We start from the raw sequence: 27,669 nt of genomic DNA, 5'->3' as shown, positions 1-27,669 counted from the left end.
TTGAAAAGCCTGTTCTACAAAATCAAGCATAGGAATGTCAATAAAGAACTGTGGCTTCTGTAAAACAAAGCCTCCTTTTGTTTGCAGTTGTCAGAATGCTATCTGTGATTGGGAAAACAGGAACAAGAGTTTATACTTGTACTTGCTGTTTCTGTCATCCAGAAACCTATGGCTCTATGTCAGATATAAGTAGGTTCTTCTTCATTATAGTAATATAATTAATACATTAATTATACATTATGTAATATATGTTCTTATGTAATATTGGTTTGTTTAGCAAAGTAGGGAAATAGTAGTGCAGTTTCACATAAGGCATTATAAAGGATAATTCAGGCGTTCATTTTTTCCTTGAGGCAAATAAAGCAAAAAGGTATTTCTCCATGACCTGAAGCAAAACATTTTTAATTATTTTTATTGATTTACATTTATTAAGATTTTTATATGCAATGAGTCAAAGAAAAGAAAAAGAAAAGAAAAAAGAAGAAAAAAGGAAAAAGTGCAAGGAAAGGGAAAAAAGGAAAGAAAAACTTATTATTATTTCCATAGTAGAAGCTACAAACGTTAAACCCAAGTCCTTTCAAGCCACCTAAAGGTCAATGTGTTATTGGGACAACAAAAGAAAGACAAATAGGTGACAAAGTGAGACTTGGATAATGTACAAGTCCCACTAATGTAATATTTTGCAAACAATTACTTGGAGTCAAACGGCAATTTGACCGCTACACACTGCTATACAAAAGTACTAGGCAAAATGAAAGCTGTATAAGATATGCGCATTTTTTAAATAATATTTTCAGATTTTTGTTAAATGAATTTACAATATACATTGTTCTGCTGTTTTTAATAGACCTGCACAGATCAAAGATGAGTATTTGACACTTGAGCCCCCAAAAGTCACCATAGAAATGCTTTAATTTTGCACTGATGAATGACAAATTAAATAGCACATATGCTGATATTACCTAAACTATGTGCCACATTCAAAATTAAACTATTTTTTTAAAAAAACAGAAGGAGCAAAAACACGCTGAGGTTTTAGAAACCATTTTTTCATACTTTTTTTCTTCAAATAAATAATAGTTAAAGGACAACGTTCTCTGGTTCATTCACTAACAAAGTGAATATTCTGCAATACAATCTTATATGTGTATGGTAGGAGAGCAAGTGATTAGACCTATGCCAAAGGTGAGAATTATTCAAATCATAATCATAGAAACCATAATTTCCATGCTGGATCAGATCCACAACTAGCAAATACTAGGGGGAGGGGTCCATTTACAGGAGAATTAATAATTCTATGTTTCATGAATTTTCCTTTGTGATGAAAAATCCTAATTCTCTACCATTCTGCAGCTCTATTTATTATTTAGCCAAATATGTGTAATGTGGACAACCAAGCTGTATAACTACAAATACATCAAATGTAAGCCTCAGCAGGAATCCATACATAGAATTCAACTGATGCAGAAAGTGATCATTTTGTGTGGAACTTTACACATGGAGACTATTGTAGCTATTACTGTCTGAAATGAGAGGAATGATACAATCAGCAAGATTTCTGCCTCCTCACTGCACATCTACCTACCTAGCCAAATCATTAAAAGGAGGACTACACATAATCCCAGTACAGGAAAGAGCACAATTGGCACAGCAAATGAAATCTGTGCAAAGATCCCCTAGCCATACAGTAGCTGTGAAAAGGAACTGTGAATCTAGAACACAGGTCTGCAACCCGCGGCTCCAGAGCCGCATGTGGCTCTTTTAGCCGTCTCCTGCGGCTCCCAGTCCTCTGCCATGTGCAGTCCAAAAAATAAAATGGGACTAAAAAAGTTTAACCAATCAATTCAAATATGCAGGGTAGGTGCATATCTCGCCTTGGCTCCACTCTTCAGTCAAACCCTGTTCTGCACATGCACACATGTACAAACATGCGCACACATTTTTTGCGTCTCCCAGTTTTTCCTTTTGTGAGGGAACCGGTTCCGAGTGGCTCTTTCACTGTTTCAGGTTGCTGACCCCTGATCTAGAACAACCCCCAAACTACATACCATCTCAGCCAGGGACAGTGTCACTCTGTCCAGAGTCAGGCATGAAATATCATCTAGGCTGGGCAAGGGAGAACCCTAGGACTATGAAAGAGTCGGCTGTCCATTGAAGGGGATTGATGTTAATGTCCCCCAAATTCAAATCATGGCACCACTACCCAGATTAAAAACCAGATTTAATGTACAACACCCCTGTGCAAGTAAGGTCGTGAATAAGTTAGACCAGCTCCATGGTGGCCATACATTCCTGTACTAACTCTGACCCTCTAAAGTTAACCTGACTACCTAGAGAAGACAGATTGAAGTCTCCAAAAACCATAAAGTCTGGGAAACTCCATTGCTAGCCCAGACACAGAATCTAGAATAGGCAGGGATGCTGCTACACTGCAAGGAGGAAGGTAAGTGAGCAGCAATCTCCACTGATCCCAATGGTCCAACCACACAAAAAGGGACTAATATCCAGCAATGTCTAAGGCAGAGCCCCTAGTGGCCACTCAATATCACAAAAAACAAAGCTCACTTCTGCTTTGAAGTTGCGCTTGGTGCCATATTCCAAACCTCGTAGGGCACATTTCTAAGAGGTGAACTCTCCCTTCCTTGCCCAACACAGTTCAGTGATGCAGGTCACAGCAGCATTACCATCCATGATTAAGCTGTGGACAAGGAAAGTTGTATTACGTACTGACCCCTTATTGAGCAACAGCAGTTGGAATCCAGAGCAAGAAAAAGGCTAAGCAAGTTGTGGTTGATCTGCCACAATTTTATTGGTTTATCAAAATATAAAATACAAGACATATAAAGAAAAATGAAGATAATGGAAAGATAAGGAGGGAAAAGGGGGAGAGAAAAACATGCAGAGCAAAGGGGAAAAGGAAAAAAAGGTGGACTTCCAATTCCTTTTGGTACAATAGAATAAGGCCATAACATAAAACCTCAACATTTTATAATAATATAATCAGCAAATCCAAAGTTACATTTTTACCACAGCAAGCACAAAGTCCAAAAGCAATTTCCAAGTAGAAACGAAATTATCTGTGTTCTTTTCTTTAATCAAAACAGTCAATTTAGCCATCTCTGCAAACTCCATCAACTTTTGCAGCCATTCATCCACTGTGGGAATCAAGTTATCCTTCCAGGTTGTAGTTGATAAAATTGATGGGGTCCTCAAAACATATGAGAATATGAAGACAATATATGAAGCTGCATATGAACTTTGAGGAAGTAAAGATGGTTTGAAAAGACAGGATGTAAACTAGTTTTAAGTATGTTTGCACACACACACATTTTTCAGACTTTTAATTTCTGTGGCCTATTTCCTGGTTTTTTCTGCATGCTGCACAATATTGCTTATCCCAAAAGGGAATAACATGATGGGTGTGTATGCATATATTTAATTAAGGTCACTATCTCATATATAGACAGTATCATATGTGGGCTACAAGGATCTACATGATCACTAGATCAGAGCAATAATTAGAATTAAGAAAAAAAACTAGACATCCACCCCCTCAAAAAAGAAATGTTTTTCATCCCTTTAGAAAAACCATTAACTTCTAATGAACATTAAATTAATTAACAAGTGAATATTAACCAAATATGTTAGTCAATATTTTTAGAAGCATGGATGCTTGAGGCAGGTAAGTGTTAAAAGAACATTCCTCTGCTTCTACACACCTTTTGAGTGAAAAAAATTTTCCATTTATGAATTGAGTTTTCTAATACTAATCTCTAAGAACCAAAGTCACATTCATTCTTGCAGAAATAACTTGTGCCTTTATGGGGTGATATACTCCCATTCTGAATCGGTCTGTTATTCAGTATGTATCTCAAAACAATTCATATCTGACCGAGATATCGAAGGAGAGAATGCTAAAATCTTTCCTGGCAACATGGTCTATATGAACTACAACTGCTTGTCTTAATCATGGATACAGAGGCCAGCTTGAAAAGCATTTTTTTACTTCTTCCCCACTTCAGCCTTTGGAGTAAAAAACCCAACTTTCTTAATAATTAGGAAGCTACTGAACAGCTTCAACTGAATAACTCATTTAAAAACTTTAGGTGACAGGATTTATCCAGATATATTGAGACAAATACTTTAAGGTATACCCAAAAACCTTTGCTAAATAAATATACAACATTTTGTCCTTACAACTTATTTTGGGTTCAGATGGTCCAATCAGATTGTGATTTCTAAGAATGACTTGTCTAGAAAAGTATGCACTTCATTAGTTTTATCAGAATGATTTGGGATTTGATTCATCCAGTGCTCCCTAGTGAAACACACCAGAATATTTACACAGCCAATCAGCCAAACAAGTATAAGGCTGAATAACTTTTTCCAACACAATTTAATCGTCTGGAAACTTCAGTATATCCTCAAAGATCGCATTTGAATAGGCAATAAAGAGGTTCTCTTAGAAAGTAGAGAAGTTTGAGTAATTTTCACCAACAAACTCTGATGTGAGAGCCAACTGCCAGATTAACCTCTGAAGTTCTTGTTTTAGAAAGTAGTACAGTAATATCTAACTGCCCTAATGGGGAGGTTTGTTATCACTCCTAGCCAAATATTAACCTGAATTCTCCAGTTTCCTTTAATCATTAAATTTGCCATTATTCAGGATTTGAAAGGAAACTTCAGTCATACCGTTTATGCCAGAGATACAGATTTTCAAGATTTTGGTTCTACTAGAGAACCAAAAATTGAGCCAAGTGCAAAAGATGTCATTTACAAACCCACCCACTTCCATACTCTGAAAAAGCATAAATTCGGCCTGAACATAGCTAGGATGGGGGTAAAACTGAACAATGATTGGCACAAAGGTGCCTGATTGCAAAATGCATTTATATATGATGCATTAAAGGATTATGAGGCTAGGAATTTAAGTACCAAACTCAGTAGTACTCCAAGCCTTTCCACACATAGAAATAAATCTACTCTGGATGACTCCAGGAGTTCTCATTTTGCAGTACAAATTAAGGCTGAGCTAAAAACTTTCTTTTGTAACTTCAGAGAATTATCAGTTCATTCAAGTCTCTATCCTACCTGCCTTGAACTGTATCACAGCAAAATTAGAGCAATCTTCATTATTAACTTAACATAGAAGCCATTTCAAGTAGGAGAACTCAGCCGGAAAGGCAAAATCATACTAATTAGCCCGAAGTCCATACTAATTAGTTGTTAACTCATCATCAAGTGAAATTATTTGTATCTAAAGTAATATTCAATTTTCAAAATAGCCAAGTGTTTTCTTTTTCTAACTACTTTATCGCCCCAGAAAATGCCCCTCCTGCATTAAGCACTAATATATATTATTTCCTTCACATTCACATTTTAATTAAAATTGTTCTCAATGGTCCAATTTCAGCTGGAGTCCTTATTGTAGGTTTCCATACAAACAGACAACTCCTGTGTTCATTTTTATTATGATCATAGCTACTAAGAGTCTGTGTCAGTTAATAAACCAGTGTGAAACTTCTGAATAGTCAGGTGTGCCAATGCACATGGCACTTAACCTAGAAATTATATTTTTCACACATCCCCATACAAGTACCATGAAGGAGAAGGTAGCACCAAGCAAATGTCTTTTAGAATAGATATTAATAATTCAGTATTGGCTAACTCCCTTTTGTTTCTGTATTAAAGATTCAAGGTTTTCTCTTGTCACTGATACCATAATTATTTTACATGATTGCAGACAATATGGTAGTTGAATTGAGGCTACTGTAATTCAATAGTCAACCCACTTTTCTACCTCTGGGAGTCTAATAGAAGAAGACTCATTATCTGACCCAATTTCTCCTATTGTTAAAATGCTTCATTTAACTCTTAGTCATCTTGCTCATTTGTGACTGCTGGGTTTCACAATATGATGGTTCTTTTCAGCAGCCAGATGTTTTGCAGGTTATGCCATAAAGAGTTGGTGAAAATGTCTTAATTTTTATTTTACTGTAGAATGCATAGCAAAATAAATTACTTTCCTGCAAAAGCAATGAAATCTGCAAAACATGAATGCAAAGAAATGGGGCAGTCTTACTGTTTTCCAAGATAAAAATTTAAAATGGTAGAGGGCTTTTTCTGACAGGGTCACGTTTAGCAACTGATTTCTGAAACAGTACATTTTTTCAACCTGTGTTCCATCGAGGGGTTACACCTGCAAGAAGACAGACAAGAGCTGTGTGTATTTCAGCCTTCCAGAAGAGACAAGGTTAGAGATACGAGGGGGAGAGGATCATTTTGAATAAGAAAGAGAAAAAAGATTAAAACAACCTTTCCTTTTGTTGGATTTTCTACTTACGTAATGACTAGGATGCTTTAAAAAAACCCGGTGGGATGGTGGAAGCCACAAAGATGTTTATATATGGAACTACAAGCAAAATGTAGTTTCACTCCAGTTGGTCAGTTTATCCTAAGAAGTCAAAAGCTGACTTCCTAATGTTTTCTTCCATGTGGTTTAAAAACAAGTCCATTAAGTCTACCTGCAAAATCCCCTAGGTGCTTCTGAATCATCATATTATCTTGAATTAGGTTTGTCAGAAGTATTTTGGGACAGAGAACAAACTAAATTCTACTGCATATATTTGAAGTAATAGAAATAAAAACCTTTTGTGACCACTGAGACAAGTTTAAATTGGCTTCAGAATGCCTTATACAGAAGAATATATTTTAAATGGCAACTTTAATTTATGTATATAATAAGGCTCTAGAGTCTATAGTATCTTTTTTATATTTATGCATGTCTTAACATACTCATTTCTACTTTCACCGATATAATTTTCTGGCCATCCATCTATAGCAGACATGTCAAACACAAGGCCCGGGGGCCAGATCCAGCCCGCAAAGTGGTTTCATGTGGCCCACGAAGCCATCCTGGAAACAGTGAGGGAACAGCCCCCACTGCCTTGGCCCTGGCCCAGAGACCCTCCTTCTGCCAGAGACCCTCAGATCTGTCCCACTCCTGCCCAGGCCCCCATAGGCACCCTTGATGCGAACGATGTAGAGCTGGCCATGCCCACACAGTAGGCCATACGCACTCTACCCATGCCCACCCAGTAAGCCACGCCCACCCAGGCCATACCCACCCGGCCCCCCGAGGGCAACCACAATGCTGATGCGGCCCTCAATGAAATTGAGTTTGACACCCATGATCTATAGCTATTCCAATATATTAGTTTAAACATTGTAAGCATTTGAAACTTTTAAGTGGCAATCCACACCATAAGAATTTCTGAAGGGCTCTCTGTTATTTGATAAGAATAACACCGTTATTTAGTTAGAATAAAGAAATGATAAAAATTATATAAGCCATTACCTCTCAAGAGCATTCACAGAACCAAAACTATTACTGAAATTGCCTATGACTTTTTTTAATGAGTTACCATATAACTCTCTTAGACCTGGTAAAAAATTAAACATAGCGTAAGTCAATAACAACTGAGATCCAAAAAACACAGCTGTGCCCAAGAATTTTGATATGCTGTGGAAACACTTTTTTCTTTAAAAAAAAAAGATGGTCATGCCATATTGTAAAATGCATTTCAACATTTTTTTCAATCAAAAGTTATTATTGGGTATATGCCATTTTGAGAAGTAATTTTTTTTTATTTTTTGTGAACATGGAACATAGAATTTCTTACGCTGTCCTTTGGATAAATTAAAATATATTTACATGTTTTCATTATACTGTATAAGCCATATCAATCTTTAATTATTAGCAATATAGAGAACTGGGACGTACATCCTTAAGCACAAAATTAAAGAATGCAGCAATTAACTGTTAAACTATGTAAATTTTAATACTTTTTGATAGAGAGTTTGCTTTAAATGTTTTCATAACTGCTTTCTATTTTATGATCTTTAAAGTACAGATAATAGCTGATAGAAAAATATCAAATTTCTGAATGCGATATTAATAAACATTGAAAGTAAAATAATCTTAAAAGAGAATTTTTATAAAATGATGTACTGTTGATATAAAATATCAGAAAATTATCTAGAATATAAAAGATACTTTAATCAATAGAAATGTGAACAAAAAGAGACATTTTACTATGCTTTATGGATGTGCAAAAAAAGCTAGATGATTTTGCATTTAAATTTTAAAGATTAATGTATAACTGAAACTAGAACTGGGGACTGATGGATAAATGGAAGAGTCACATAATTTTATTTTTCAGCATAATAACTACAGCAAAATTATTTGTACATACAAGAGATAGAATTGGTAATATCTACAATAGAGGAATGGTTGAACCAATATAATGAAGATAATGGAACTTGAGGTGATTTTGATTAAAGAAAAGAGATTATCTTTGTAACTGGAAACCCTTACTGGACTTTTTGCATAAGACAGAAAAAAATGAGTTTATGACCTATGACTTTAATGACTAAAAAAGTTAGAAAGAAAAGAGCTACGATGTAACCTTACAGATAAATAAATCTGCAGTTCTACTTATAACTGCCGTAAAGATCAGAAAAGCTGCTTTATCTTTTTTCTTTCTTTTCTATTTTATTATACTTTTCTTTTTTCTTTCTGCACTTTAACTTTCCTTTGTTTCTTCCTTTAGTTTTTAGTTTATCCTAATTTTTACTCGTTTTCTTAAAACTTTCAATAAAATTATCTTTAAAAAGTAGTAAGTAAAATTATTTAAGTGCACTATTATTCAATTCACTGTAACCTAACATATATTTATTGCCCTTTAATGTACTGGTTCAGATATAGTACAGGTAGTCGTAGTCCTCGATTGAGCCCAAAATTTCTGTTGCTGAGACATTTGTTACGTGGATTTTGCCCCATTTTACGACCTTTGTTGCCACACTTGTTAAGTGAATCACTGCAGTTGTTAAGTTAGTAACACGGTTGTTAAGTGAATCTGGCTTCCCCATTGATTTTGCTTGTCAGAAGGTCACAAAAGATGATCACATGACCTTGGGGCACCACAACCATCAAAAGTATGAACCAGTTGCCAAGCATCTAAATTTTGATCACGTGACCATGGGGATGCTGGAAAAGTCGTGTGAAAAACATTCATAAGTTATTTTTACCAGTGCCATTATAACTTTGAACAGTCACTAAATGAACTGTTATAAGACAAGGAGTACCTGTACTATTTATTTATTTTCCTGGGCTCCAAGATCACTGCAGACGGGGACTGCAGCCAAGAAATTAAAAGACACTTGCTCCTGGGGAGGAAAGCCATGGCAAATCTAGACAGCACACTAAAAAGCAGAGACATCACCCTGTCAACAAAAGTGCATATAGTCAAGGCTATGGTCTTCCCAGTTGCAATGTATGAAAGTTGGACCATAAGAAAGGCTGAGCACCAAAGAATTGAGGCCTTTGAACTCTGGTGCTGGAGAAGACTCCTGCGAGTCCCTTGGACTGCAAGGCGATCAAACCGGTCACTCCTAGAGGAGATCAACCCTGAGTGCTCTTAAGAAGGCCAGATCCTGAAGCTAAATCTCAGATACTTTGGCCACCTAATGAGAAGGAAGGACTCACTGGAGAAGAGCCTAATGCTGGGAAAGGTTGAGGGCAATAGAAGAAAGGGATGACAGAGAATGAGGTGGCTGGATGGAGTCACTGAAGCAGTAGGCGTGAGCTTAAATGGACTCCAGAAGATGGTAGAGGACAGGAAGGCCTGGAGGAACGGTGTCCAGAGGGTCACGATGGGTCGGACAAGACTTCGCAGCTAACAACAACAACCTGTACTATAAGAATACACGTATTCTTCCTTTGGTTTGTTTGCTTATAGAAACATAGTGCAGAAGAGCACACTCAGCAGCAGAAAAAAACAGTGTTGCTCAAAAAAGGAATCCAAATTAAAGCATCCAGGATGAATATTCATCTAGGCCAGGGTTAGGCAACCTTGGCTCTTTTATGACTTGTGGACTTCAACTCCCAAAATTCCTGAGCCAGCTGTGCTCAGGAATTCTGGGAGCTGAAGTCCATGAGTCATAAAAGAGCCAAGGTTGCCTACCCCTGATCTAGGCTCAGCTTGAAATCATTCAGTGAAACAGAACCCACTTCTCTGGGTAATTGGTTTAACTGTCAATTAGCTCTTATTATTAGAAAATATTTCCTAACATTGAACCATAATCTGTTTCTTGTAGCTTATCACACAGGTCCTACACTTTAGGATAATATAGAATAAGCTGAGCCGATTTCCATATAGTATTCCTTCAAATAACTTTATCAATGTTTTCGGAATTTATTTATAAATAAAGACTTGAGTCCTTTGAGTAGAATCCTCTGACTGCTTGCATAGGTCCCTGTAGTTTTCTAGGCAAGGTTTTTCAGAAGTAGTTTGCCATTGTTTCCTCGTTTCTAAGGCTTTCTTGAGTGACTGGCCCAAGGACACCCAGCTGTCTTTTTGCCTAAGGCTGGACTAGAACTCACAATCTCCCAGTTTCTAGCCTTTTGCCTTAATCACAACACCAAACTAGCTTTTCCTCAGAATACAGTGTATCAAATTCCCTCAACTTCTCTTCTTAGTACTTTGTTCTTTGATCATTTTCATCACTATTTTTTTGCAGCTGTTCTGAATTATTGGGAAACCTGGAACCTGAACCCTGGAATTAGATGCAACATTTTCCCCATCTCCTTACATTATTGCCATGAGAGAACATTTTTAAACTTAAAGGTAAAGGTAAAGGTTCCCCCGCACATGCGTGCTAGTCGTTTCTGACTCTAGGGGCCGGTGCTCATCTCCGTTTCATAGCCGAAGAGCCAGCGTTTGTCCGAGGACGTCTCCGTGGTCATGTGGCCGGCATGACTAGACGCCAAAGGCGCACGGAACGCTGTTACCTTCCCACCATAGTGGTCCCTATTTTTCTACTTGCATTTTTACGTGCTTTCGAACTGCTAGGTGGGCAGAAGCTGGGACGAGTAACAGGCGCTCACTCTGTTATGCGGCACTCGGGATTCGACCCGCCAAACTGCCGACCTTCTGATCGACAAGCTCAGCGTCCTAACCCACTGAGCCACCGCGTCCCTTTTTTAAACTTAGATGATTGCTAAGATTTATAACAAGGTGAAACCAGTAATCTGATCAGATACTGAAGTAATTTGAGAGTAGTCAGTAATCAATATACCCTCTTGGCTTTAATGAAGATAAACTCAACAGATACAAGGCAAATGTGTAAATTGAGTCTCAATTTTTCTGCATGATTAACTACAGTTATATTCATTTTTAACAAAAATCGCCATTTTAACTGATTAGAAATTGACCCTAAATAAAATCAGCTACTGCTTCATTGTACTTTATGCACAACTGAAAGTGAGATTAAGCCAATAAAGTTGGAATTTTAAATTAACATGCACCAAATACATATGCATTTGATTTTGAGGGGGGGGAAAGGCAAAACCCCTTAGCTTGATTCTGCCTGGTGAATATGGTGAACATGTATAGGAAGCCAGCAAAGTCAAAATGGGAAAAAGTTCTTTTTTCTTCTACTAAAATACTTGGTAGGAATCTAGCTGCCCTTTATTCTGAAAACAGTCCTATGGTTGTTTTGTTGAAGAATTTTCTTGAAAAGAATTAGGCATTTGTTCAAAACTTTCAAAAGCACTCTTTGATCTGAAAAATAGCTACGGACACATATATTATTTTATCTGACATTCCTACCCCTTAAAACAAAATTAAAATCTTTTAGCAGAACAGCAGATGAGAAGATCACATTGGTTCTGCTTGTGTAATTCTTTTGACCCTCCCTTGAAAGACACTTGTTGACAGGAAGGAAGGTCTCACTGTCCCTTTATCTTCTTCCTCATTATCCCAACTTTTATGTAAAAACTTACCTGTGGCATGTTTCAAAGAGAAAAGTCCCCAATATACCAGTTCTAAGAAGAAATGACACAAATAAAAGGGAATTGTTTATAAAGAACAAATGTTCCAGGGACAGATCTCCGATTCCCAGCTGTGAATGTGGAATAATGAACCTGAGCCAAGTTATCTGGTAACCCAGCCTCCTCCTTCCCTGCCAATCACTCAAACCCTGAAGCCAACAGAAAAACAGGACTGGAATGAGAGAATGGTGGGGAAGGGTGCAAAATTGCAAAATTCTTCTCAATACAATCGCTGGGGGGGGAAAAAGGAACAACACAATAGTGCAGAACAATATGGCACCATCCAGCTGTGTTTCACTATCATTTCCTGGCCATATTGGGCGAATCATGGTCATAGTAATTGAGAATTATGAGATCTGTAGGCTTGTATATCTGCAAAGTGCAAATTGAGGAAACCTAAGTAGGATGTTATCTTTGGCACTAGAATGAAACATACAACAGCAGAGAGGAAACAATTAAATTTAGACTGGATGAAAAGAAAGGAAGATGAGTTTTCTTTAATATGTCCTTTTCTTGACATATTGTGTGTTATGTATATGTATGAGTAGATATATACTTTCTTTTAAAATTAGGCAACAGAATTTCATTTTTAATGTGTGCCAGTGCATAAAGGTTACCTTAATCTTAATCTTCTCCTTCAAATCAACTGAATTCATCTTAATTTAAGGGGAGGGGGTGTGCTTGTAATATATCATAGGCTCAGGTCCTGCTTCAACTAGTTCAAATCCTTTGCAACAGGCAAGGGAAACGTGCCTATGGAATACTGCATGCATATACATATTTAAGTACTGTACAACATTTCAAGTAACCAGAGTGGATGCAAAACTGGCAAACTAAACAAGATGACGGATACATTCAATAATACATGAATAAGATCTCCTAATTTAAATACAACATAGATTATGGGAATCCACTACAAACTGCAGGTATAGTTATCCATTTTGATTGGTTCTTCATGTAATGCAAAACAGTAGAAAATTAGTACTTCCAAAGAAATGTACTACAATCTTTTTATGTTCAATTTCTATATGACATGAAGTAATGGATGAGCTAATTAAACACATAACTTCCTCTAACACAGCCCATGCTGTGCAGCCCATTTTATCATCTTAAACTCTATGACATTTGTGAGAGATATTTTGCACATCTCCAAAGGCTTTGCTTATTAGCAAGTGGAATATTGGGCATCAAGAAATGTACATGATCTTACTTTTTATCTAGTTCCATCAAATCAGTATACACAGGCAACACTGTGTATTACCGATAGGTACATTTTTTAAAGATCAGGCTTATCTTTACTTTGAAGAAAAAGCAACACAGAGATTGAAATGTGGTTGCAAGATCATGGATGCAACATCTCAAAAATCCCAGTTTGGATTCTCCCGTTTGGGGGGATTCAAATTTGAAAACAATAACACAATTCCTATTTTCCAAAACATGGGCAGTATGTGAATTAATTTTCACGGTGTTTTTACACATGTGTCACGACGTCCTCAGCGAAGAAACACGAACACAACGAAGGTGCGGGTGACAAGGTTTATTTCTCCAACACACAAAACAAACCATGGAAAAGTCAGCGTTGAGGCATCCAGCCTCAACGCTCTTTTATCATGCAGTTACACCCTAACCCCACCCCTTCAGAGCAAACCGGCATCCGCCCACTTCCCCATAAAGGCCCCACCCATCACCCTGCACACCCACCACCCACTGCGTGCGTTGCTGCGGCCCGCCGGGCCCTTCCTCAGGTAAGTCCTGTCCTTCCGCCTCCATACGCCCCCCTGGCCGTCCCGGTACTGCACCCACGTTATCCCCGAGCCCACCCGAACGCCCGGCCGGAGAGAGAGGCAGCGCAGGCATGGCCACCCCCCCGTCTGTGGCTGCCTGCGGCAGGTCAGTCCTTCCGGCCGCTTCTCTATCGTTCTTCACTCGTCCCGGCTCTGGCTGCGTTTGAGTGCTCACAGGGTGCTCCGTCGGTGATGTGCCCGCCGGCCAGTAGGTGGACGGCTGGCGCTGTTTCCAGAGGCTGGGCGCAGGCGCAGCCCGCGGCTCTGGATCCGGCCGCCTGGGCACCAGGAGTTCGGCCAGTGCAGGCGCGCCCACCAGCTGACTGGTGGGCGCCTGGAGCCGCTCTTGCCGGTAGGTTGTGGGCGCGCCCGTTGGCTGCTCGGTTGTGGGCGTGCCCATCAGCTGTGCAGCGAGGACTCGGCGCCGCTCTCATTGAGTGGGTGGGGCTGCGCCCATCAGCTGCTTGGCGGGGACCTGGCGCCACTCCTGTTGGTTGGGCAGGGCCGCGCCCGTCAGCTGATCGGCGGGAGCTCGGCGCAGCTTCTTCCGGCTGGACAGATTGTCCCCCACCCTATCCCCGTGCCAGGCCAAGCCATCGCGCATGGTGAGAAGGCCGGGGTGCTCCTTCATCCAGGCGTCCGTAGCCAGAGCATCACTCATGGCACGGGACAGATCGTCCCCCACCCTGCAGACCACCTGGTTCACGGCCGTAGATCCACCTGTCGGGATGAGCTCTTGCACCACTGCTTCCCATTTAGTGTTGAACTGCGGAAGCGATGAGAGCGCGTCAGCAAGAAAGTTCCGTCTCCCCGGTACATATTTCAGAACAAAGTTAAACTGCCGGAAAAAGGGAGCCCACCTGACGTGTTTGGGCGCCAGCTTTCTTGGCGACTGTAGGACCTCTAGGTTTTTATGATCCGTCCAGACCTCGAAGGGGTGGGCGGCCCCCTCCAATAGATGACGCCACATCTCAAGGGCCGTGCGCACGGAGAACGCCTCTTTTTCCCAAATTGCCCATGCACGCTCTGCGGACAGCCTCTTGGACGAGTAGGCACACGGTTGGAGTGCGCCCTCCGCGTTTTGTTGCAATAAGACAGCCCCTAGCGCGACATCGCTGGCGTCGACTTGGACCACGTACGGTAAGTCCGGATTGGGGTGCGCCAACACCGGTTCCTTAGCGAACAAGGCTTTCAGGGACTCGAACGCCTGTTGGCACGTGGTGGTCCACGCCACCTTCAGCCCTGGACATGGCTTCTCCCCGGTCTGCCGCGTACGCAACAGGTCCGTCAACGGCAGGGCTATCGCTGCAAAGACCGGGATAAATTGACGATAGAAGTTCGCAAACCCCAGGAAGCTTTGAAGCTGTCGTCGCATCCGCGGCGCTTGCCACTGCTGCACGGCCTCCACCTTATGGGGGTCCATCTCTATGCCACTCGCCGAAACCCGATACCCCAGGTAATCCAACCTTGTCTTGTGAAACTCACATTTCGTGAGTTTCACGTAGAGACGGGCGGCCAGCAGCTTCCGTAGCACCTGGTGTACAAGGGTGACGTGCTCCTCCATGGTCTTAGAATAGATCAGGATGTCATCCAGGTAAACCAGCACCTGGTTTATCAGTTGCATAAAGACTGCTGGGGCTCCCTGGAGTCCGAACGGCATAACCCGGAACTGGAAGCTGCCCAACGGACAGTTCAACGCCGTCTCCCATTCATCCCCAGCTCTGATCCTCACCCGGTAATACGCCTCTCGTAAATCCAATCTCGTGAAGATGCGACCTGTCGACAGGTGTGCCAGGAGGTCCTTCATGAGGGGCAGCGGATACAAGTGTTCCACGCAGACCGCGTTGACACCACGGAAGTCGACACACAGTCGAAGCGTGCCATCCTTCTTTTCTCGGAACAGTATCGGCGCTGCTATCTTGGACCGGGCGGGTTGGATGAATCCCCTTGCGAGGTTTTTATCAATGTAACACCGCAATTCCTGCATCTCACGGGGTGTCAGGGCATACATGCGCGGCTTTGGCAGCTTGACACCTGGCTCAAGCTCGATGGCGCAGTCCGTTGCTCGGTGGGGAGGCAAGGCATCACACTCCCTCTCGTCGAACACCTCAGCCAGGTCGGCGTATGCCTGTGGAAAGTGGGCTCCCACCACCCCTTCTGCCCCTTGGACTTTCTCGCTCCCTGGCTGGCCAGAAGGACCCACATATGCGTGCGGTGGCGGTTGTGGCCCTGTCCCCAACTGCAGATGTCGATACCCCCCTTCCCACCATATCGTGGGACCCCACTTGTCGAGCCACGTCAGCCCCAGGATTACCGCCTCTGTCATGGACGGAACGACAAGAAACCGCATCATCTCCCAATGAGTCCCCATCTCCAGATGGATAGGACTCGTCACATGGGTTACCGGGCCTCCCCCCAGAAGGGACCCATCCACCTGCTGAAAACGGTGAGGGGTTGGTAGTCGCCGCACCTCCAGTCCCAGCCGGGTAACCACCATCTGACTGAGTAGGCACCGGGTACTGCCTGAGTCAATCAGTGCTGGGTAGGCCTCCCTCCGACCCGTCTGTGGGTTGACGAGCACAATCGGAACCATGAAGGGTACCACCGGGTCACTCACCATGGGGTCCTCCTCCTCCTCCTGGCTTTCTTAGGGTTCTGGGTCGTTAGCCCCGGGTGTCTCCATCCCCGTTGATGGTGTCATCATGAGGGTCGCCAACTGGTGGGCAGCTCTCGAATGCTCCACCGACTTCCGCGCTGTGGCTCCCTTGCCAGAGGGGGTGGCTGCGGCCGCAAGGGGCGCCGGCAAGGGGCAATCGGCCACACAGTGCCCCGGCTGGTCACACCGGAAGCATCTTATGGTTGGCCTTGTGGGTGGCACAGGTGGTTTTGCCGCTGGTGCCACGGTCTTCCGGTCCTCCTCCTTCGGCTTATCAGAGATCCTGCGGGGCCCAACTGCCCCCTCTAGCTTCCCCCTGCACTCACGCAGCCGAACGTCGAGTCCAACAGTGACACGATACCACTCCAGCAGTTGCTCGGGCACACCACGCACGCCCTACGTAGCGCCCCGTCCAACCCTGCCTGGAAGTGGTGCACCAGCAGGCGTTCCGGCCAGGAGCGTAGCTTGCGAGCCACTCGGCGAAACTCACCGACATACTCCACCGCAGGCCTGCCTTGTTGTCGCAGCCCCACCACCTCCGCCTCAGCCCTATGGGTACGGGCCACGTCCTTGAGCTGCGTACGCACTGCTTCTAGGAACAGTCCAACGTCGGCCAGCTCCCGGGCGTGCTCCCCGTACAGGTCAGCCGCCCACGCCGCGGCCTCTCCCTGCAGGCTCGCGGTGATGGCCACCACCATGGCCCATTGGGAGGCGTAGGCCGCACCGTACTAGTCTAGATGGTGGATGGTGTGGCTCAGGAACATGGCGAGCCAATCAGGGTGACCATCGTACGTCACCGGCAGGGGCGGAGGGCCCCAGAACAACCCCGGGCCCCAGGACCCCCCTGGGGCCTGGGCCCCCTCGTACCTGGAGCCTGGTACTGCCCGCTCCATGGCCTGGTGGGAGCCCCGGCCGTCATTGTCCACCTGGCAGGCTCTGCCTGGTCCAATGCCTCAGGGGGTGGTCGTTCGGCTCGAGCGGTCCCTGAAGCCGTCGGCTGTGATGGCGGGCCACGGAACCTCGGGCTTGCCAGATGAAAACCGGACTGGCCCGTCTGGCCAGGCGTTGGCCCCTGCAGCGACCACTGCCGCGTCTCACGGCTCGGACCCAAAGGCGACCAAGGCGTGGGTTCCTGACACCCAAACTCCCCAAAACGGTCCCGCAACACGTCCAACGTATAGGCTCCTGGAGCCGTGGAGTAACTCCACTCCTCGCCGTCCTCCTCCGCCAGCCGCCGCTCTCTCCAGGCCGCTGCCGAGACCCCTGAGTGGGACTTTCCATGGGCCAAGTCCAGGTGCTCCAGTGCAGGACTGTACCACCACTCCCCGCTCCGAGCCCGAGGCCCTTCCTCCCCGCCTCCGCTGCTAACGGCCGTGGACACAACTCCCTTGGTCTTTGGCCGCACCACCGGTTGAGGCCCATCTGCCACAACTGAGTCAGGCGGTGCTGCAGCTGTAGCCCCCACGGCCCCTTCCCCGTCGGCCGCCAAAGCAAGCCCCTGTGGTTCCTCTGCCATGCCCAGAGCGTAGGTAACAGCAGAAGGAAACCCAAGTCAACGCTGACTTACTGTCACGATGTCCTCAGCGATGAAACATGAACACAACAAAGGTACGGGTGACAAGGTTTATTTCTCCAACACACAAAACAAACCATGGAAAAGTCAGCGTTGAGGCATCCAGCCTCAACGCTCTTTTATCATGCAGTTACACCCTAACCCCACCCCTTCAGAGCAAACCGGCATCCGCCCACTTTCCCATAAAGGCCCCACCCATCACCCTGCACACCCACCACCCACTGCGTGCATTGCTGCGACCCGTCGGGCCCTTCCTCAGGTAAGTCCTGTCCTTCCGCCTCCATACACCCCCCTGGCCGTCCCAGTACTGCACCCGTGTTATCCCCCCTGAGCCCACCCGAACGCCCATCCGGAGAGAGAGGCAGCGCAGGCATGGCTACCCCCCCCCGTCTGTGGCTGCCTGCTGCAGGTCAGTCCTTCCAGCTGCTTCTCTATCGTTCTTCACTCGTCCCGGCTCTGGTTGCGTTTGAGTGCTCACAGGGTGCTCCGTCGGTGATGTGCCCGCCGGCCGGTAGGTGGACGGCTGGCGCTGTTTCCAGAGGCTGGGCACAGGCGCAGCCCACGGCTCCGGATCCGGCCGCCTGGGCACCAGGAGTTCGGCCAGTGCAGGCGCGCCCACCAGCTGACTGGCAGGCGCCTGGAGCCGCTCTTGCCGGTAGGTTGTGGGCGCGCCCGTCGGCTGCTCGTTTGTGGGCGCGCCCGTCAGCTGTGCAGCGAGGACTCGGCGCCGCTCTCGTTGAGTGGGTGGGGCCGCGCCCATCATCTGCTTGGTGGGGACCTGGCGCCACTCCCATTGGTTGGGCGGGGCCGCGCCTGTCAGCTGATTGGCGGGAGCTCGGCACCGCTTCTTCCGGCTGGGGGTGGGTGCGGCTGGCAGCCCCAACGCCGGCTGCTCCGGCGCCGCGTGGTCGCCGAGCCCCGGCACGGCCAGCATGGGCGTCTGCTGGCCGGTAGCAGGCTGCTGCGGCCCCGGTAAGTAGGTGAGCACTGGAGACGGCTGGTGGCTGGAGGGGGGTGGAATCGCTCCCCCGTGTCAATGTGGAGAGCGGTGGAAGCGGTGTCGGGGCCCGGGTGGTTGGCAAGCCGGCAGGGCTTGACAACATGCTACAATGATTCCATTTTAGATTTCATGGGGAAATCCTGGTGTCCAGTGAGATTTATTGAATTCAATGGGGGTTTATCATATTATCAAACTTATATGCTGCCTATTTTGCCAAAAGTGACTCTATAGACCTATATGAAATATATGAAAAAAACCTGCACAAACATACAATTGAAATATCTTAAGATTACAATGTTCTCTGTATTTCATAGTATTTCCTTTCTAGGAGAGATACTCTTCTTTTGATTTTTTTTTTCTTGGTAATTTTGAAAGTTTTCCCACACTGATTTTCAATATCTCTTTATTAACACCGCTCCTATCATTTGAAAAGCTTAACTTTGTTGTTGCTGCTGACAAATGGAATATACTGTTTCAGTCTGATTTTTATTAGAGCTATACAATCCTTGATGAAATGTATGAGAATCAAATATAAGGACAACATTGGGAAATACCATATGAGATGGATTAAGTTCTCCAAATAACTAAATTGTAAGAACTTTTCCTTTCTCACTTGCAGACAAGTGACAGATTTGTGTCGTTACTTGTATTACATAAGACTAATAATGTACAGATTCAATAATGTAGTACAAACCTATTCCAAGCAAAACATAATATACACTTGTGTATCAATTTTCCACCCTTAGTAAGCATGTTTTGGTGGAGAAAAGACAATATGTTGCACAAGGGGTGAAACTGTATCTCTTCTCTATCCAGGAAATCAGCCAATATTACCAAAGGCCTTTTCCTCTAGTTTCAAATCTAAACTGATCAAAGGAAATAGGCACAATTTAAATGTGTATGGCTCCATGGCAAAAAAAGAACTAGGAGGCTTTAAACTGTTTAAGGGTTTCTGCATCAAGATTTATCCCATTGTTACACAACTTATTTTAACATATTAGCAACATTCAATATTCACATAGTAGTTCACACCAAAGCTCAAATGATAGCACCAGCACTTAGCTAACCTTGGCTGATCTGAAAAAAGAAAATTATGGATTCACCTGGTTAGTATTTGGATTGAAAGTCATCCAAAAATCTTAGGATAAGATAAAAGGAAGTGGCAAAGCATTCTATGTAGCAGCTCATGTGAATGAGGGTATCAATAAGTCTCTCTCCAAGTCAAAGATTTACTAATTAATTAGGATTCACAATTCTTTTACTGAACCTTGGTAGACTTTTCAGTTCAGCATGAGCCCACCTTTCAATATATACCTATGAATGCACAATACTGAGAACAGAACTATGAATCATTAATACTCAAACGATCTTCAGTCAAGTACATATTAATTTTATGTAATTAAAGAAGTTGCCAATAATCAATATCATGAAAAAGATCATTTCCAATTTTGTTTAATCATGGACAAGCTGCCTATGAGGGAGTGCAGTGGCTCATGGGGTTAGAATGCTGGGGCGACAATCAGCAAGCCTGTGTTCAAGACCCAAGTGCTATTATGAGATGGGGTGGGCTCCCACCATTCGCCCCAGCTCCTGCCCAACCTAGCAGTTTAAAAGCATTCAAATGTGAGTAGCGTCGGAGACGAGGTCTAGAGAGCGGTTGGAGATCCAGCCGATCCGAATCCGACCGATTGCAGTTAAGAACCTTCATAAGGTCTTATCTTGCGGCGATAAGGACGGCGAAGTCTAATTACTTTGCCGCCCTTATCGCGTCCGCAGATAATCGCCCGGCCGCCCTGTTTAGGGTGACTCGCTCCCTCCTTAACCAGGAGGTGAGGGAGGATCCCTTGCAGGGACGAGCCGAGGAGTTTAGTCATCATCTGACGGACAAAATCGCTCGGATCCGGACCGGCTTGGACTCTGACTGGGCAGAGTCTGATGTGGAGGAATCAGGCGGTCTTGAGCACGCTATCTGGACTGAGTTCGACCCTGTTTCCCCTGATGATGTGGACAGGATCATGGGGAGACTGAGCTCCACCACCTGTTTGTTGGATCCGTGCCCCTCCTGGCTAGCTTATGCGGCTCGGGAGGGAACACGAGGCTGGTTCCATGCAGTGATAACTGCTTCTTTGAAGGAGGGTGTCTTCCCTGCCGCCTTGAAGGAGGCGGTGGTGAGACCCCTCCTCAAGAAGCCTGCTTTGGACCCGGCTGTTTTAAACAACTATCGTCCAGTCTCCAACCTTCGCTTTCTGGCGAAGGTTGTTGAGAGTGTGGTGGCGCATCAGCTCCCTCTGTTCCTGGAGGAAACTGATTATCTGGACCCGTACCAATCGGGCTTCAGGCCCGGACACAGCACGGAGACGGCATTGGTCGCGCTGGTGAATGATCTCTGGAGGGCTAGGGACAGGGGTTGCTCCTCTGTCCTGGTCCTATTAGATCTCTCAGCGGCTTTCGATACCATCGACCATGGTATCCTGCTGCGGCGTCTCAGGGGGTTGGGAGTGGGAGGCACCGTCCTACGGTGGTTCTCCTCCTACCTCCAGGGCCGCTCGCAGTCGGTGTTGACAGGAGGGCAGAGATCCGCCCCGAGGTCTCTCATTTGTGGAGTCCCTCAGGGGTCGGTTCTCTCGCCCCTCCTGTTCAACATCTACATGAAGCCGCTGGGTGAGATCATTCGTGGTTTTGGGGTGGGGTATCACCAGTACGCTGATGATACCCAACTTTTTCTTTCCACCCCGAACCAACCCAGTGATGCCCTCTCCGTGATGTCCCGGTGCCTGGAGGCGGTCCAGGTCTGGATGGGGAGAAACAGGCTTCGTCTCAATCCCGCCAAGACTGAGTGGCTGTGCATATCGGCGTCTCGGGTTAGCCAAGTTATTCCACCTCTAATGATGGGGGGTGAGGTGTTACCCCCCGTTGATAGGGCTCGCAATTTGGGCGTCCTCCTGGATTCACGGCTCAATTTTGAAGATCACATAGGAGCCGTGACCAGGGGGGCTTTTGCACAGGTTCGCCTGGTGCGCCAGTTGCGTCCCTATCTGGACCGAGACGCCCTACGCACAGTCACTCATGCGCTTGTGACCTCCCGTTTGGACTACTGTAACGCTCTCTACATGGGGCTGCCCTTGAAGACCACTCGGAGGCTTCAACTGGTGCAGAATGCGGCCGCGCGAGTTGTAATGGGGGTTTCCCGATACTCCCATGTAACACCTCTACTCCGCGAGCTGCATTGGCTTCCGGTTGCCCTCCGGGTGAAATTCAAGGTGCTGGTTATCACCTATAAAGCCCTACATGGCCTGGGTCCGGGTTATTTGAGGGAACACCTGCTGCCGGCATCAAACGCCCTTCGCCCAGTGCGCTCCCACAGGGAGGGTCTGCTCAGGGTTCCGCCGGTGAGAGATTGCCGGCGGGTGACACCCAGGGATAGGGCCTTCTCAGTGGGAGCGCCTGCCCTCTGGAACCAGCTGCCAGTAGAGCTGAGGACTGCTCCCGACCTTCGATCATTCCGCCGGGGCCTGAAGACCTGGCTCTTTGAGCTCTCGGGCCCAGGCTGAGGGGAAAATTTTAACTGGGGTTTTAATGTACAGGGTGAATTTAATGCTTTTTAAATTGGTTTTAACTTTTGTATGCTTTGATTTTTAATTCCCTGTAAACCGCCCTGAGTCCTCAGGGAAAGGGCGGTATACAAATGCAAATATTAAATTAATTATTAAATTAGATAAATAGGTACCAATTTGGTGGCCACATTAATAGGGATATGAAAGGAGCTTCTAACTGGCATTCCTCTGGACAATGGATAATCCTTTCAACCCAGAAGCGCCTTGATGCTTCCGACACGAATGTGAATGAGCTGTCCATGGAATAGATACTATGGAAGATGTACATCATGTTCCTACTAAGTAATCATTGAAACATCCTCACTTGGGCTTAAATGTCTGTTGTCTGAAATATGGATTTAGCTACAGGTTAATGAGAATAATAACAGTATTAATATATGCAATTAATGGTAAACTGAAAATATCAAGAAGTTTTACTCTTCAGAGAATTGCCTCTGGCCAGGCACTGAAGCAAAAAAAGAACTTGAAGGACTGTGCAAAATTATTCTTGTCTTTTTGTACTATGTATACCTGAATGAAGATGCACACATACAAAGAATATGTATCAATTCCCAAATTATACTTCCATGTGGCAAAACAGCTTGTTTGCCATAGTTTGAACAGGCAAATCCAACATTCACCTGTGACAAATACCGTGCTTGCCCCAAGGCAAGAATTATCTAGAGAAAATGTTTAGGACTTTTTCTTCATGCTTACATATCTCTGAAAAAGTTACCACTTTTCTACAATCTAGTGTAGACAGAACGAGATAGCTTAGCATAGCCTTCTTTTCTTGACAAGGTGCCTCAATGATTGATATGTCACAAAGAGTAATTCATCAGGCGCAATCTTCTTCAACAACATCTGCTCTGTTCCAAAAACTGCTGTTGAATTTCTACATTCAAAATTAAAATTGAAATCAACCATTAGCACACAGATAAACCACATTAACACAGCATTAAGAAAAAGACTACAAAAAAGAAGGAAAAAAACCAGTTTGGTGCAGTGGTTAAAGTGCTGGCCTAGAAACCAGGAGACTGTGAGTTCTAGTCCAGTCACTTTTTCTTAGCCCCACCCACCTCACAGGATTATTGTGGGGAAAACAGGAGGAGGGAGTATTATATATATAATACTGCCTTGATTTAGTTATAATGTAATAAGGAGGAAGGAATATTATATTGATTTACTTATAATGTAATAGGGGGGGAGATAAAACTCTTATAAAAAAAACAAAAAGACCAGAACACGTCCTCTTCAGAGCCAACACTCGAGATAAGCAGGGATTAATACCAAACAAACAGAAAACAATACAGGTAGTCCTCGACTTAAGACCACAATTGAGACCAGAATTTATGTTGCTTGGTGAGAAATTTGTTAAGTGAGTTTTGCCCCATTTTACAACTTTTCTTGAAACATTTGTAAAGTGAATCACTGCAGTTGTTAAGTTAGTAACATGATTGTTAAGTGAATCTGGCTTCCCCATTGACCTTGTTAGAAGTTCGCAAAAGATGATCACATGACCCCGGAACAATGCAACCGTCATAAATATGAACCAGTTGCCGAGCATCTGAATGTAGATCATGTGACCATGGGGATACTGCAAAGGTCATGAGTGTGAAAAATGGCCATAAGTCACTTTTTTTAGTGCCACTGTAAATTCAAACAGTCACTAAATGAACTGTTGTAACTTGAGGACTACCTGTACTCTAATCAAAGAACTACCAAGGAGAAAACTGCACCCCCACTAACAATAGCAGGACAAGTTAAGATAAGAGATAACTTTTATTGTCATTTTTTTAGTGTGGGCACAATGGCACACATTAAAAATGAAATTTAGTTGCTTGCTCTCAAAGTGTACACATACATAACACACATTTAAACATACTATATACAACATATTTATAGACCTACACCCTATACTGTATATACTACTTACTGACTGACTGACTGACTGACTGACTGACTTACTATATATAAGTAGGGAACAAACTCCACACTCACACTGATATTTCCTATTTAGGTAATAAAATATTTGCAAGCAAGCAAAGCCAGAAAGCACCAAAGATTCCAGGGTTTATTTACTCCTGAATCTCCCTGAGACTGAAGAAGCTAACTTAGATAAGCAGCAAAAACATTTCAAACCCAAAATATAAGAAGTCTAGGTTCCACGACTCAACTTCCAGAGAACTCTACCTGGATGACTGAGAATCTGCATAGACATGCTCCGGAGCTACATATGTTCTGTTCCACTGGAATTTCTACTTGTCACCAAACGTTAACAATGCACAGATACTACTATATGGCTAACCAGGGCTTTTTTTCTCATAGAATGCTCAGAACGGAGTTCCGGCACCTTTTTTGGATGGAACCTCGTAGGGTAGGCAAGGCGGGTTGTATGACATGTGTGAGTTCAGGCACCTTTTTCTTTTACAAAAAAAAGCACTGTGGCTAACAAACTGGTGGAAATCATATTGGGAGTATCCTCCTAGTTTATAAGATTTTAACAGAAATTATGTCCCTTGAACAGCTGATCAAGCAGGAATCACATCCTCACAACCTAAGAGAAGAATATACCCAGTTCTTTGTTAGTTAAATGTTTTACGCTGAAAAAGCAGATAGCTTTAAAAATGGAATTACAACTCATCTTTCAGAATTGCCACTTACTGTTGAATTTTTTTACTATGGACATGCTACCGGTATGTACTTATTAGCCTTTTCTTTTAATATGACCTACCACACTGTTATCTTATTTCAAAATACAGTAAATTACTTGTTTCCAACTACGAGGAAATGACTAAAAACTGGTTTAGGCGGCCAGCAAGAACACCCGAAGGGAGGAGGAGAGTTCTCTCAGTCAAATTTTTCAGGCTTTGTTAATATTCGGGAAAGCTGTATTCATATATTAATAAAATCTATATCTGTCTGAAATTTTCTTTGCCCGTTACCTTAAACGCAGTTCAACCCTCTTTACAGGTAAAGTAGAGAAAGGTGTTTACTTCTGACTTTTGAAGGCAGGCTATTTGTTCAGGTGGGGAAAATTACATATTTCATATTGCCTCTTCATTATTCTTAGCAGAACGGTCGTACATTAAGGTACTTTATACCAGCGTTTCCCAACCTTAGGAACTTGAAGATGCGTGGACTTCAACTCCCAGAATTCCCCAGCCAGCATAGCTGGCTGGGGAATTCTGGGAGTTGGAAGTCCACGCATCTTCAAGTTCCTAAGGCTGGGAAACGCTGCTTTATACATTCCAACTCTTGAAGCCGAAACAATTTTATTTTATTTATTTATTTATTATTTTGACTTCTATACCGCCCTATTCCCCGTAGGACTCAGGGCAATTAAAACCATACAATACAAAAGTTAAAACAAATTTAAAACAAGTCATTAAATTGAAGCCCCCAAATTAAAAAAAAAAAAGTTTAAAACCCAACGAAAAACCCCCCTCAGTCTAAGCCAGACAGCTCAAAGAGCCAAGTTTTAAGGTCCCCGGCGGAACGAACAATAAACACCTCCCCCCACCCACCCACCCGACTAATACCCCATCCATCTTGCTGATGGAAATCGACCAGACTTCTCTGGCATCAAATGCATTCGCTCTGCACTCCCAGCCCCTAGGCAGGGCACACTCGGAACCGAACCAGGCCAATTTGAACGACACTGCCGATGAAAACGGTGCACGGAGAAGCGCCGCTTTAAGACGGGTAAGCCTCTTTCGCACCGCAGTCCCGAAGTGGTTGTCTTTCGTTTTGGGGAATTCATCCCCCCCACAGCCCCCGTCCGGAGGGGCGGCGACCGGGAGAACCAGATACACAGAACGGTAACCAGCCGGTTTCTCCCCCCCCCCACACACCCCCCATGCAATTCCCGAGGCTGGCTCTTCCAGCTTGTCCCAGAATCACTGGCCACTTTGGGAAGGCAGAAACAAACACACACACACACACACCGCGCCCCAACGCCGTCCTCAACACACCGCCAGCCCAACCGGCAAGCAAACGCAGTCCGCGCTCGCAGGCTCCGGGTCAAAATGAAGTCGTCTTACCACCACCACCACCACCAACCCCCGCCCTCCTCACCACCAAAAAGACAACTTTCAAGCTCGCCGTTCTAGGAAACGAGTCCTCTCTCCCCTTTCCCCGCGTCCGCGCAGCCCGTAAACCGAGCGACGCCGAGAAGGAGCCGGCGCTTACCTTTTCGGAGACAGGGTTGGCGGGGCGGCTTTTTTTGGCGCCCTTTACGCCCTGGGAGACGCGCTTCGCCTTCGCCGCTCCCCACGCCTCAGCCCCAGAAGAAGCCCCGACGCGGCTGCTCGCTTCGCCGCGGCGGTTGTAAATCCACCACCACCACCACCATGTTCGGAGAAGCCGACCTTAGGAAAGTTGGGCGGAGAAGGGGGAAGGGGGGGGGAAGAAAGGAGCAGGTGCGAGAGGCGGCGGCGCGCCTCCCAACTTGCGGAGTTGGGAAAAGCCGGGCGGGGGGGGTGAGAAAGAAAGAGAGAGAGAGAGAGAGAGAGAGAGAGAGAGAGAGAGAGAGAGGAGGACGGGGGGGAAACTGCTCGAGAGAGAGAGAGAGGAGGAGGGGGGGGAAACTGCTCGAGAGCGAGCGAGAGAGGAGGAGGGGGGGGAAACTGCTCGAGAGCGAGAGAGAGAGAGAGAGAGAGAGAGGAGGAAGGGGGGGAAAACTGCTCGAGAGCGAGAGAGAGAGCGAGAGGGAACGAGGGCGCGCGCGTCCCTTCTCCGGCTGGCTGGGCGCTGCGCTCCCGTGCACACGCTGCAAATGGATGTAATGTGACAACGGGCGACCGGTGCCTGGCTGTTGCTGCTGCCTGGCGGGGAGGGAGGGAGGGAAGGGGGGGGAAAGACTCTTCACGGTTCACTTCCAGCGACTCGGCCCAGGTGAAGGGAAGCAAGGCGCTCTCCGAGAGGGACGCGGCAACCTAACTCAGCTGTGTGGGCTGCTAGGGGCCAAATTTTCTGAGCTGAAAGAAAAAGGCAGCCTTCCTTCATACAGGCATAAGCAGTGCACAACCATGGTTGTTTTTTTTTTTAAGGAATCATAGTTAAAAGAGGCAAGGCTTTCTCGTTTGCTTACTCCCTCCTCAATTAGAGGAAGTTGACAAAGAACAGCTGGCCTCGTTGGTTTCCTTCCTAGAGAGCACTCTTAAGTTCA

The 27,669-nt window shown here is 45.0% G+C and overlaps 1 protein-coding gene across 3 annotated transcripts in view; it reads right to left on the bottom strand.

Annotated features, from left to right (window-relative positions):
* SHANK2 (SH3 and multiple ankyrin repeat domains 2) overlaps positions 1–26,841 on the bottom strand; it is a 407,794-nt gene extending 380,953 nt beyond the window's left edge. For all 3 annotated transcript variants that reach the window (XM_081341780.1, XM_081341781.1, XM_081341782.1), the window contains exon 1: positions 26,691–26,841. The gene's annotated coding sequence lies outside the window, so the exon portion shown is untranslated. The remainder of the gene's footprint in view (positions 1–26,690) is intronic.
* Between the last annotated feature and the right edge of the window lie 828 nt (positions 26,842–27,669).

This window comes from Vipera berus (genome assembly GCF_964194415.1).
Source record: "Vipera berus genome assembly, chromosome: 1".
NCBI classification, from domain to species: domain Eukaryota; kingdom Metazoa; phylum Chordata; class Lepidosauria; order Squamata; family Viperidae; genus Vipera; species Vipera berus.
This window is presented reverse-complemented; position numbering and strand designations above follow the sequence as displayed.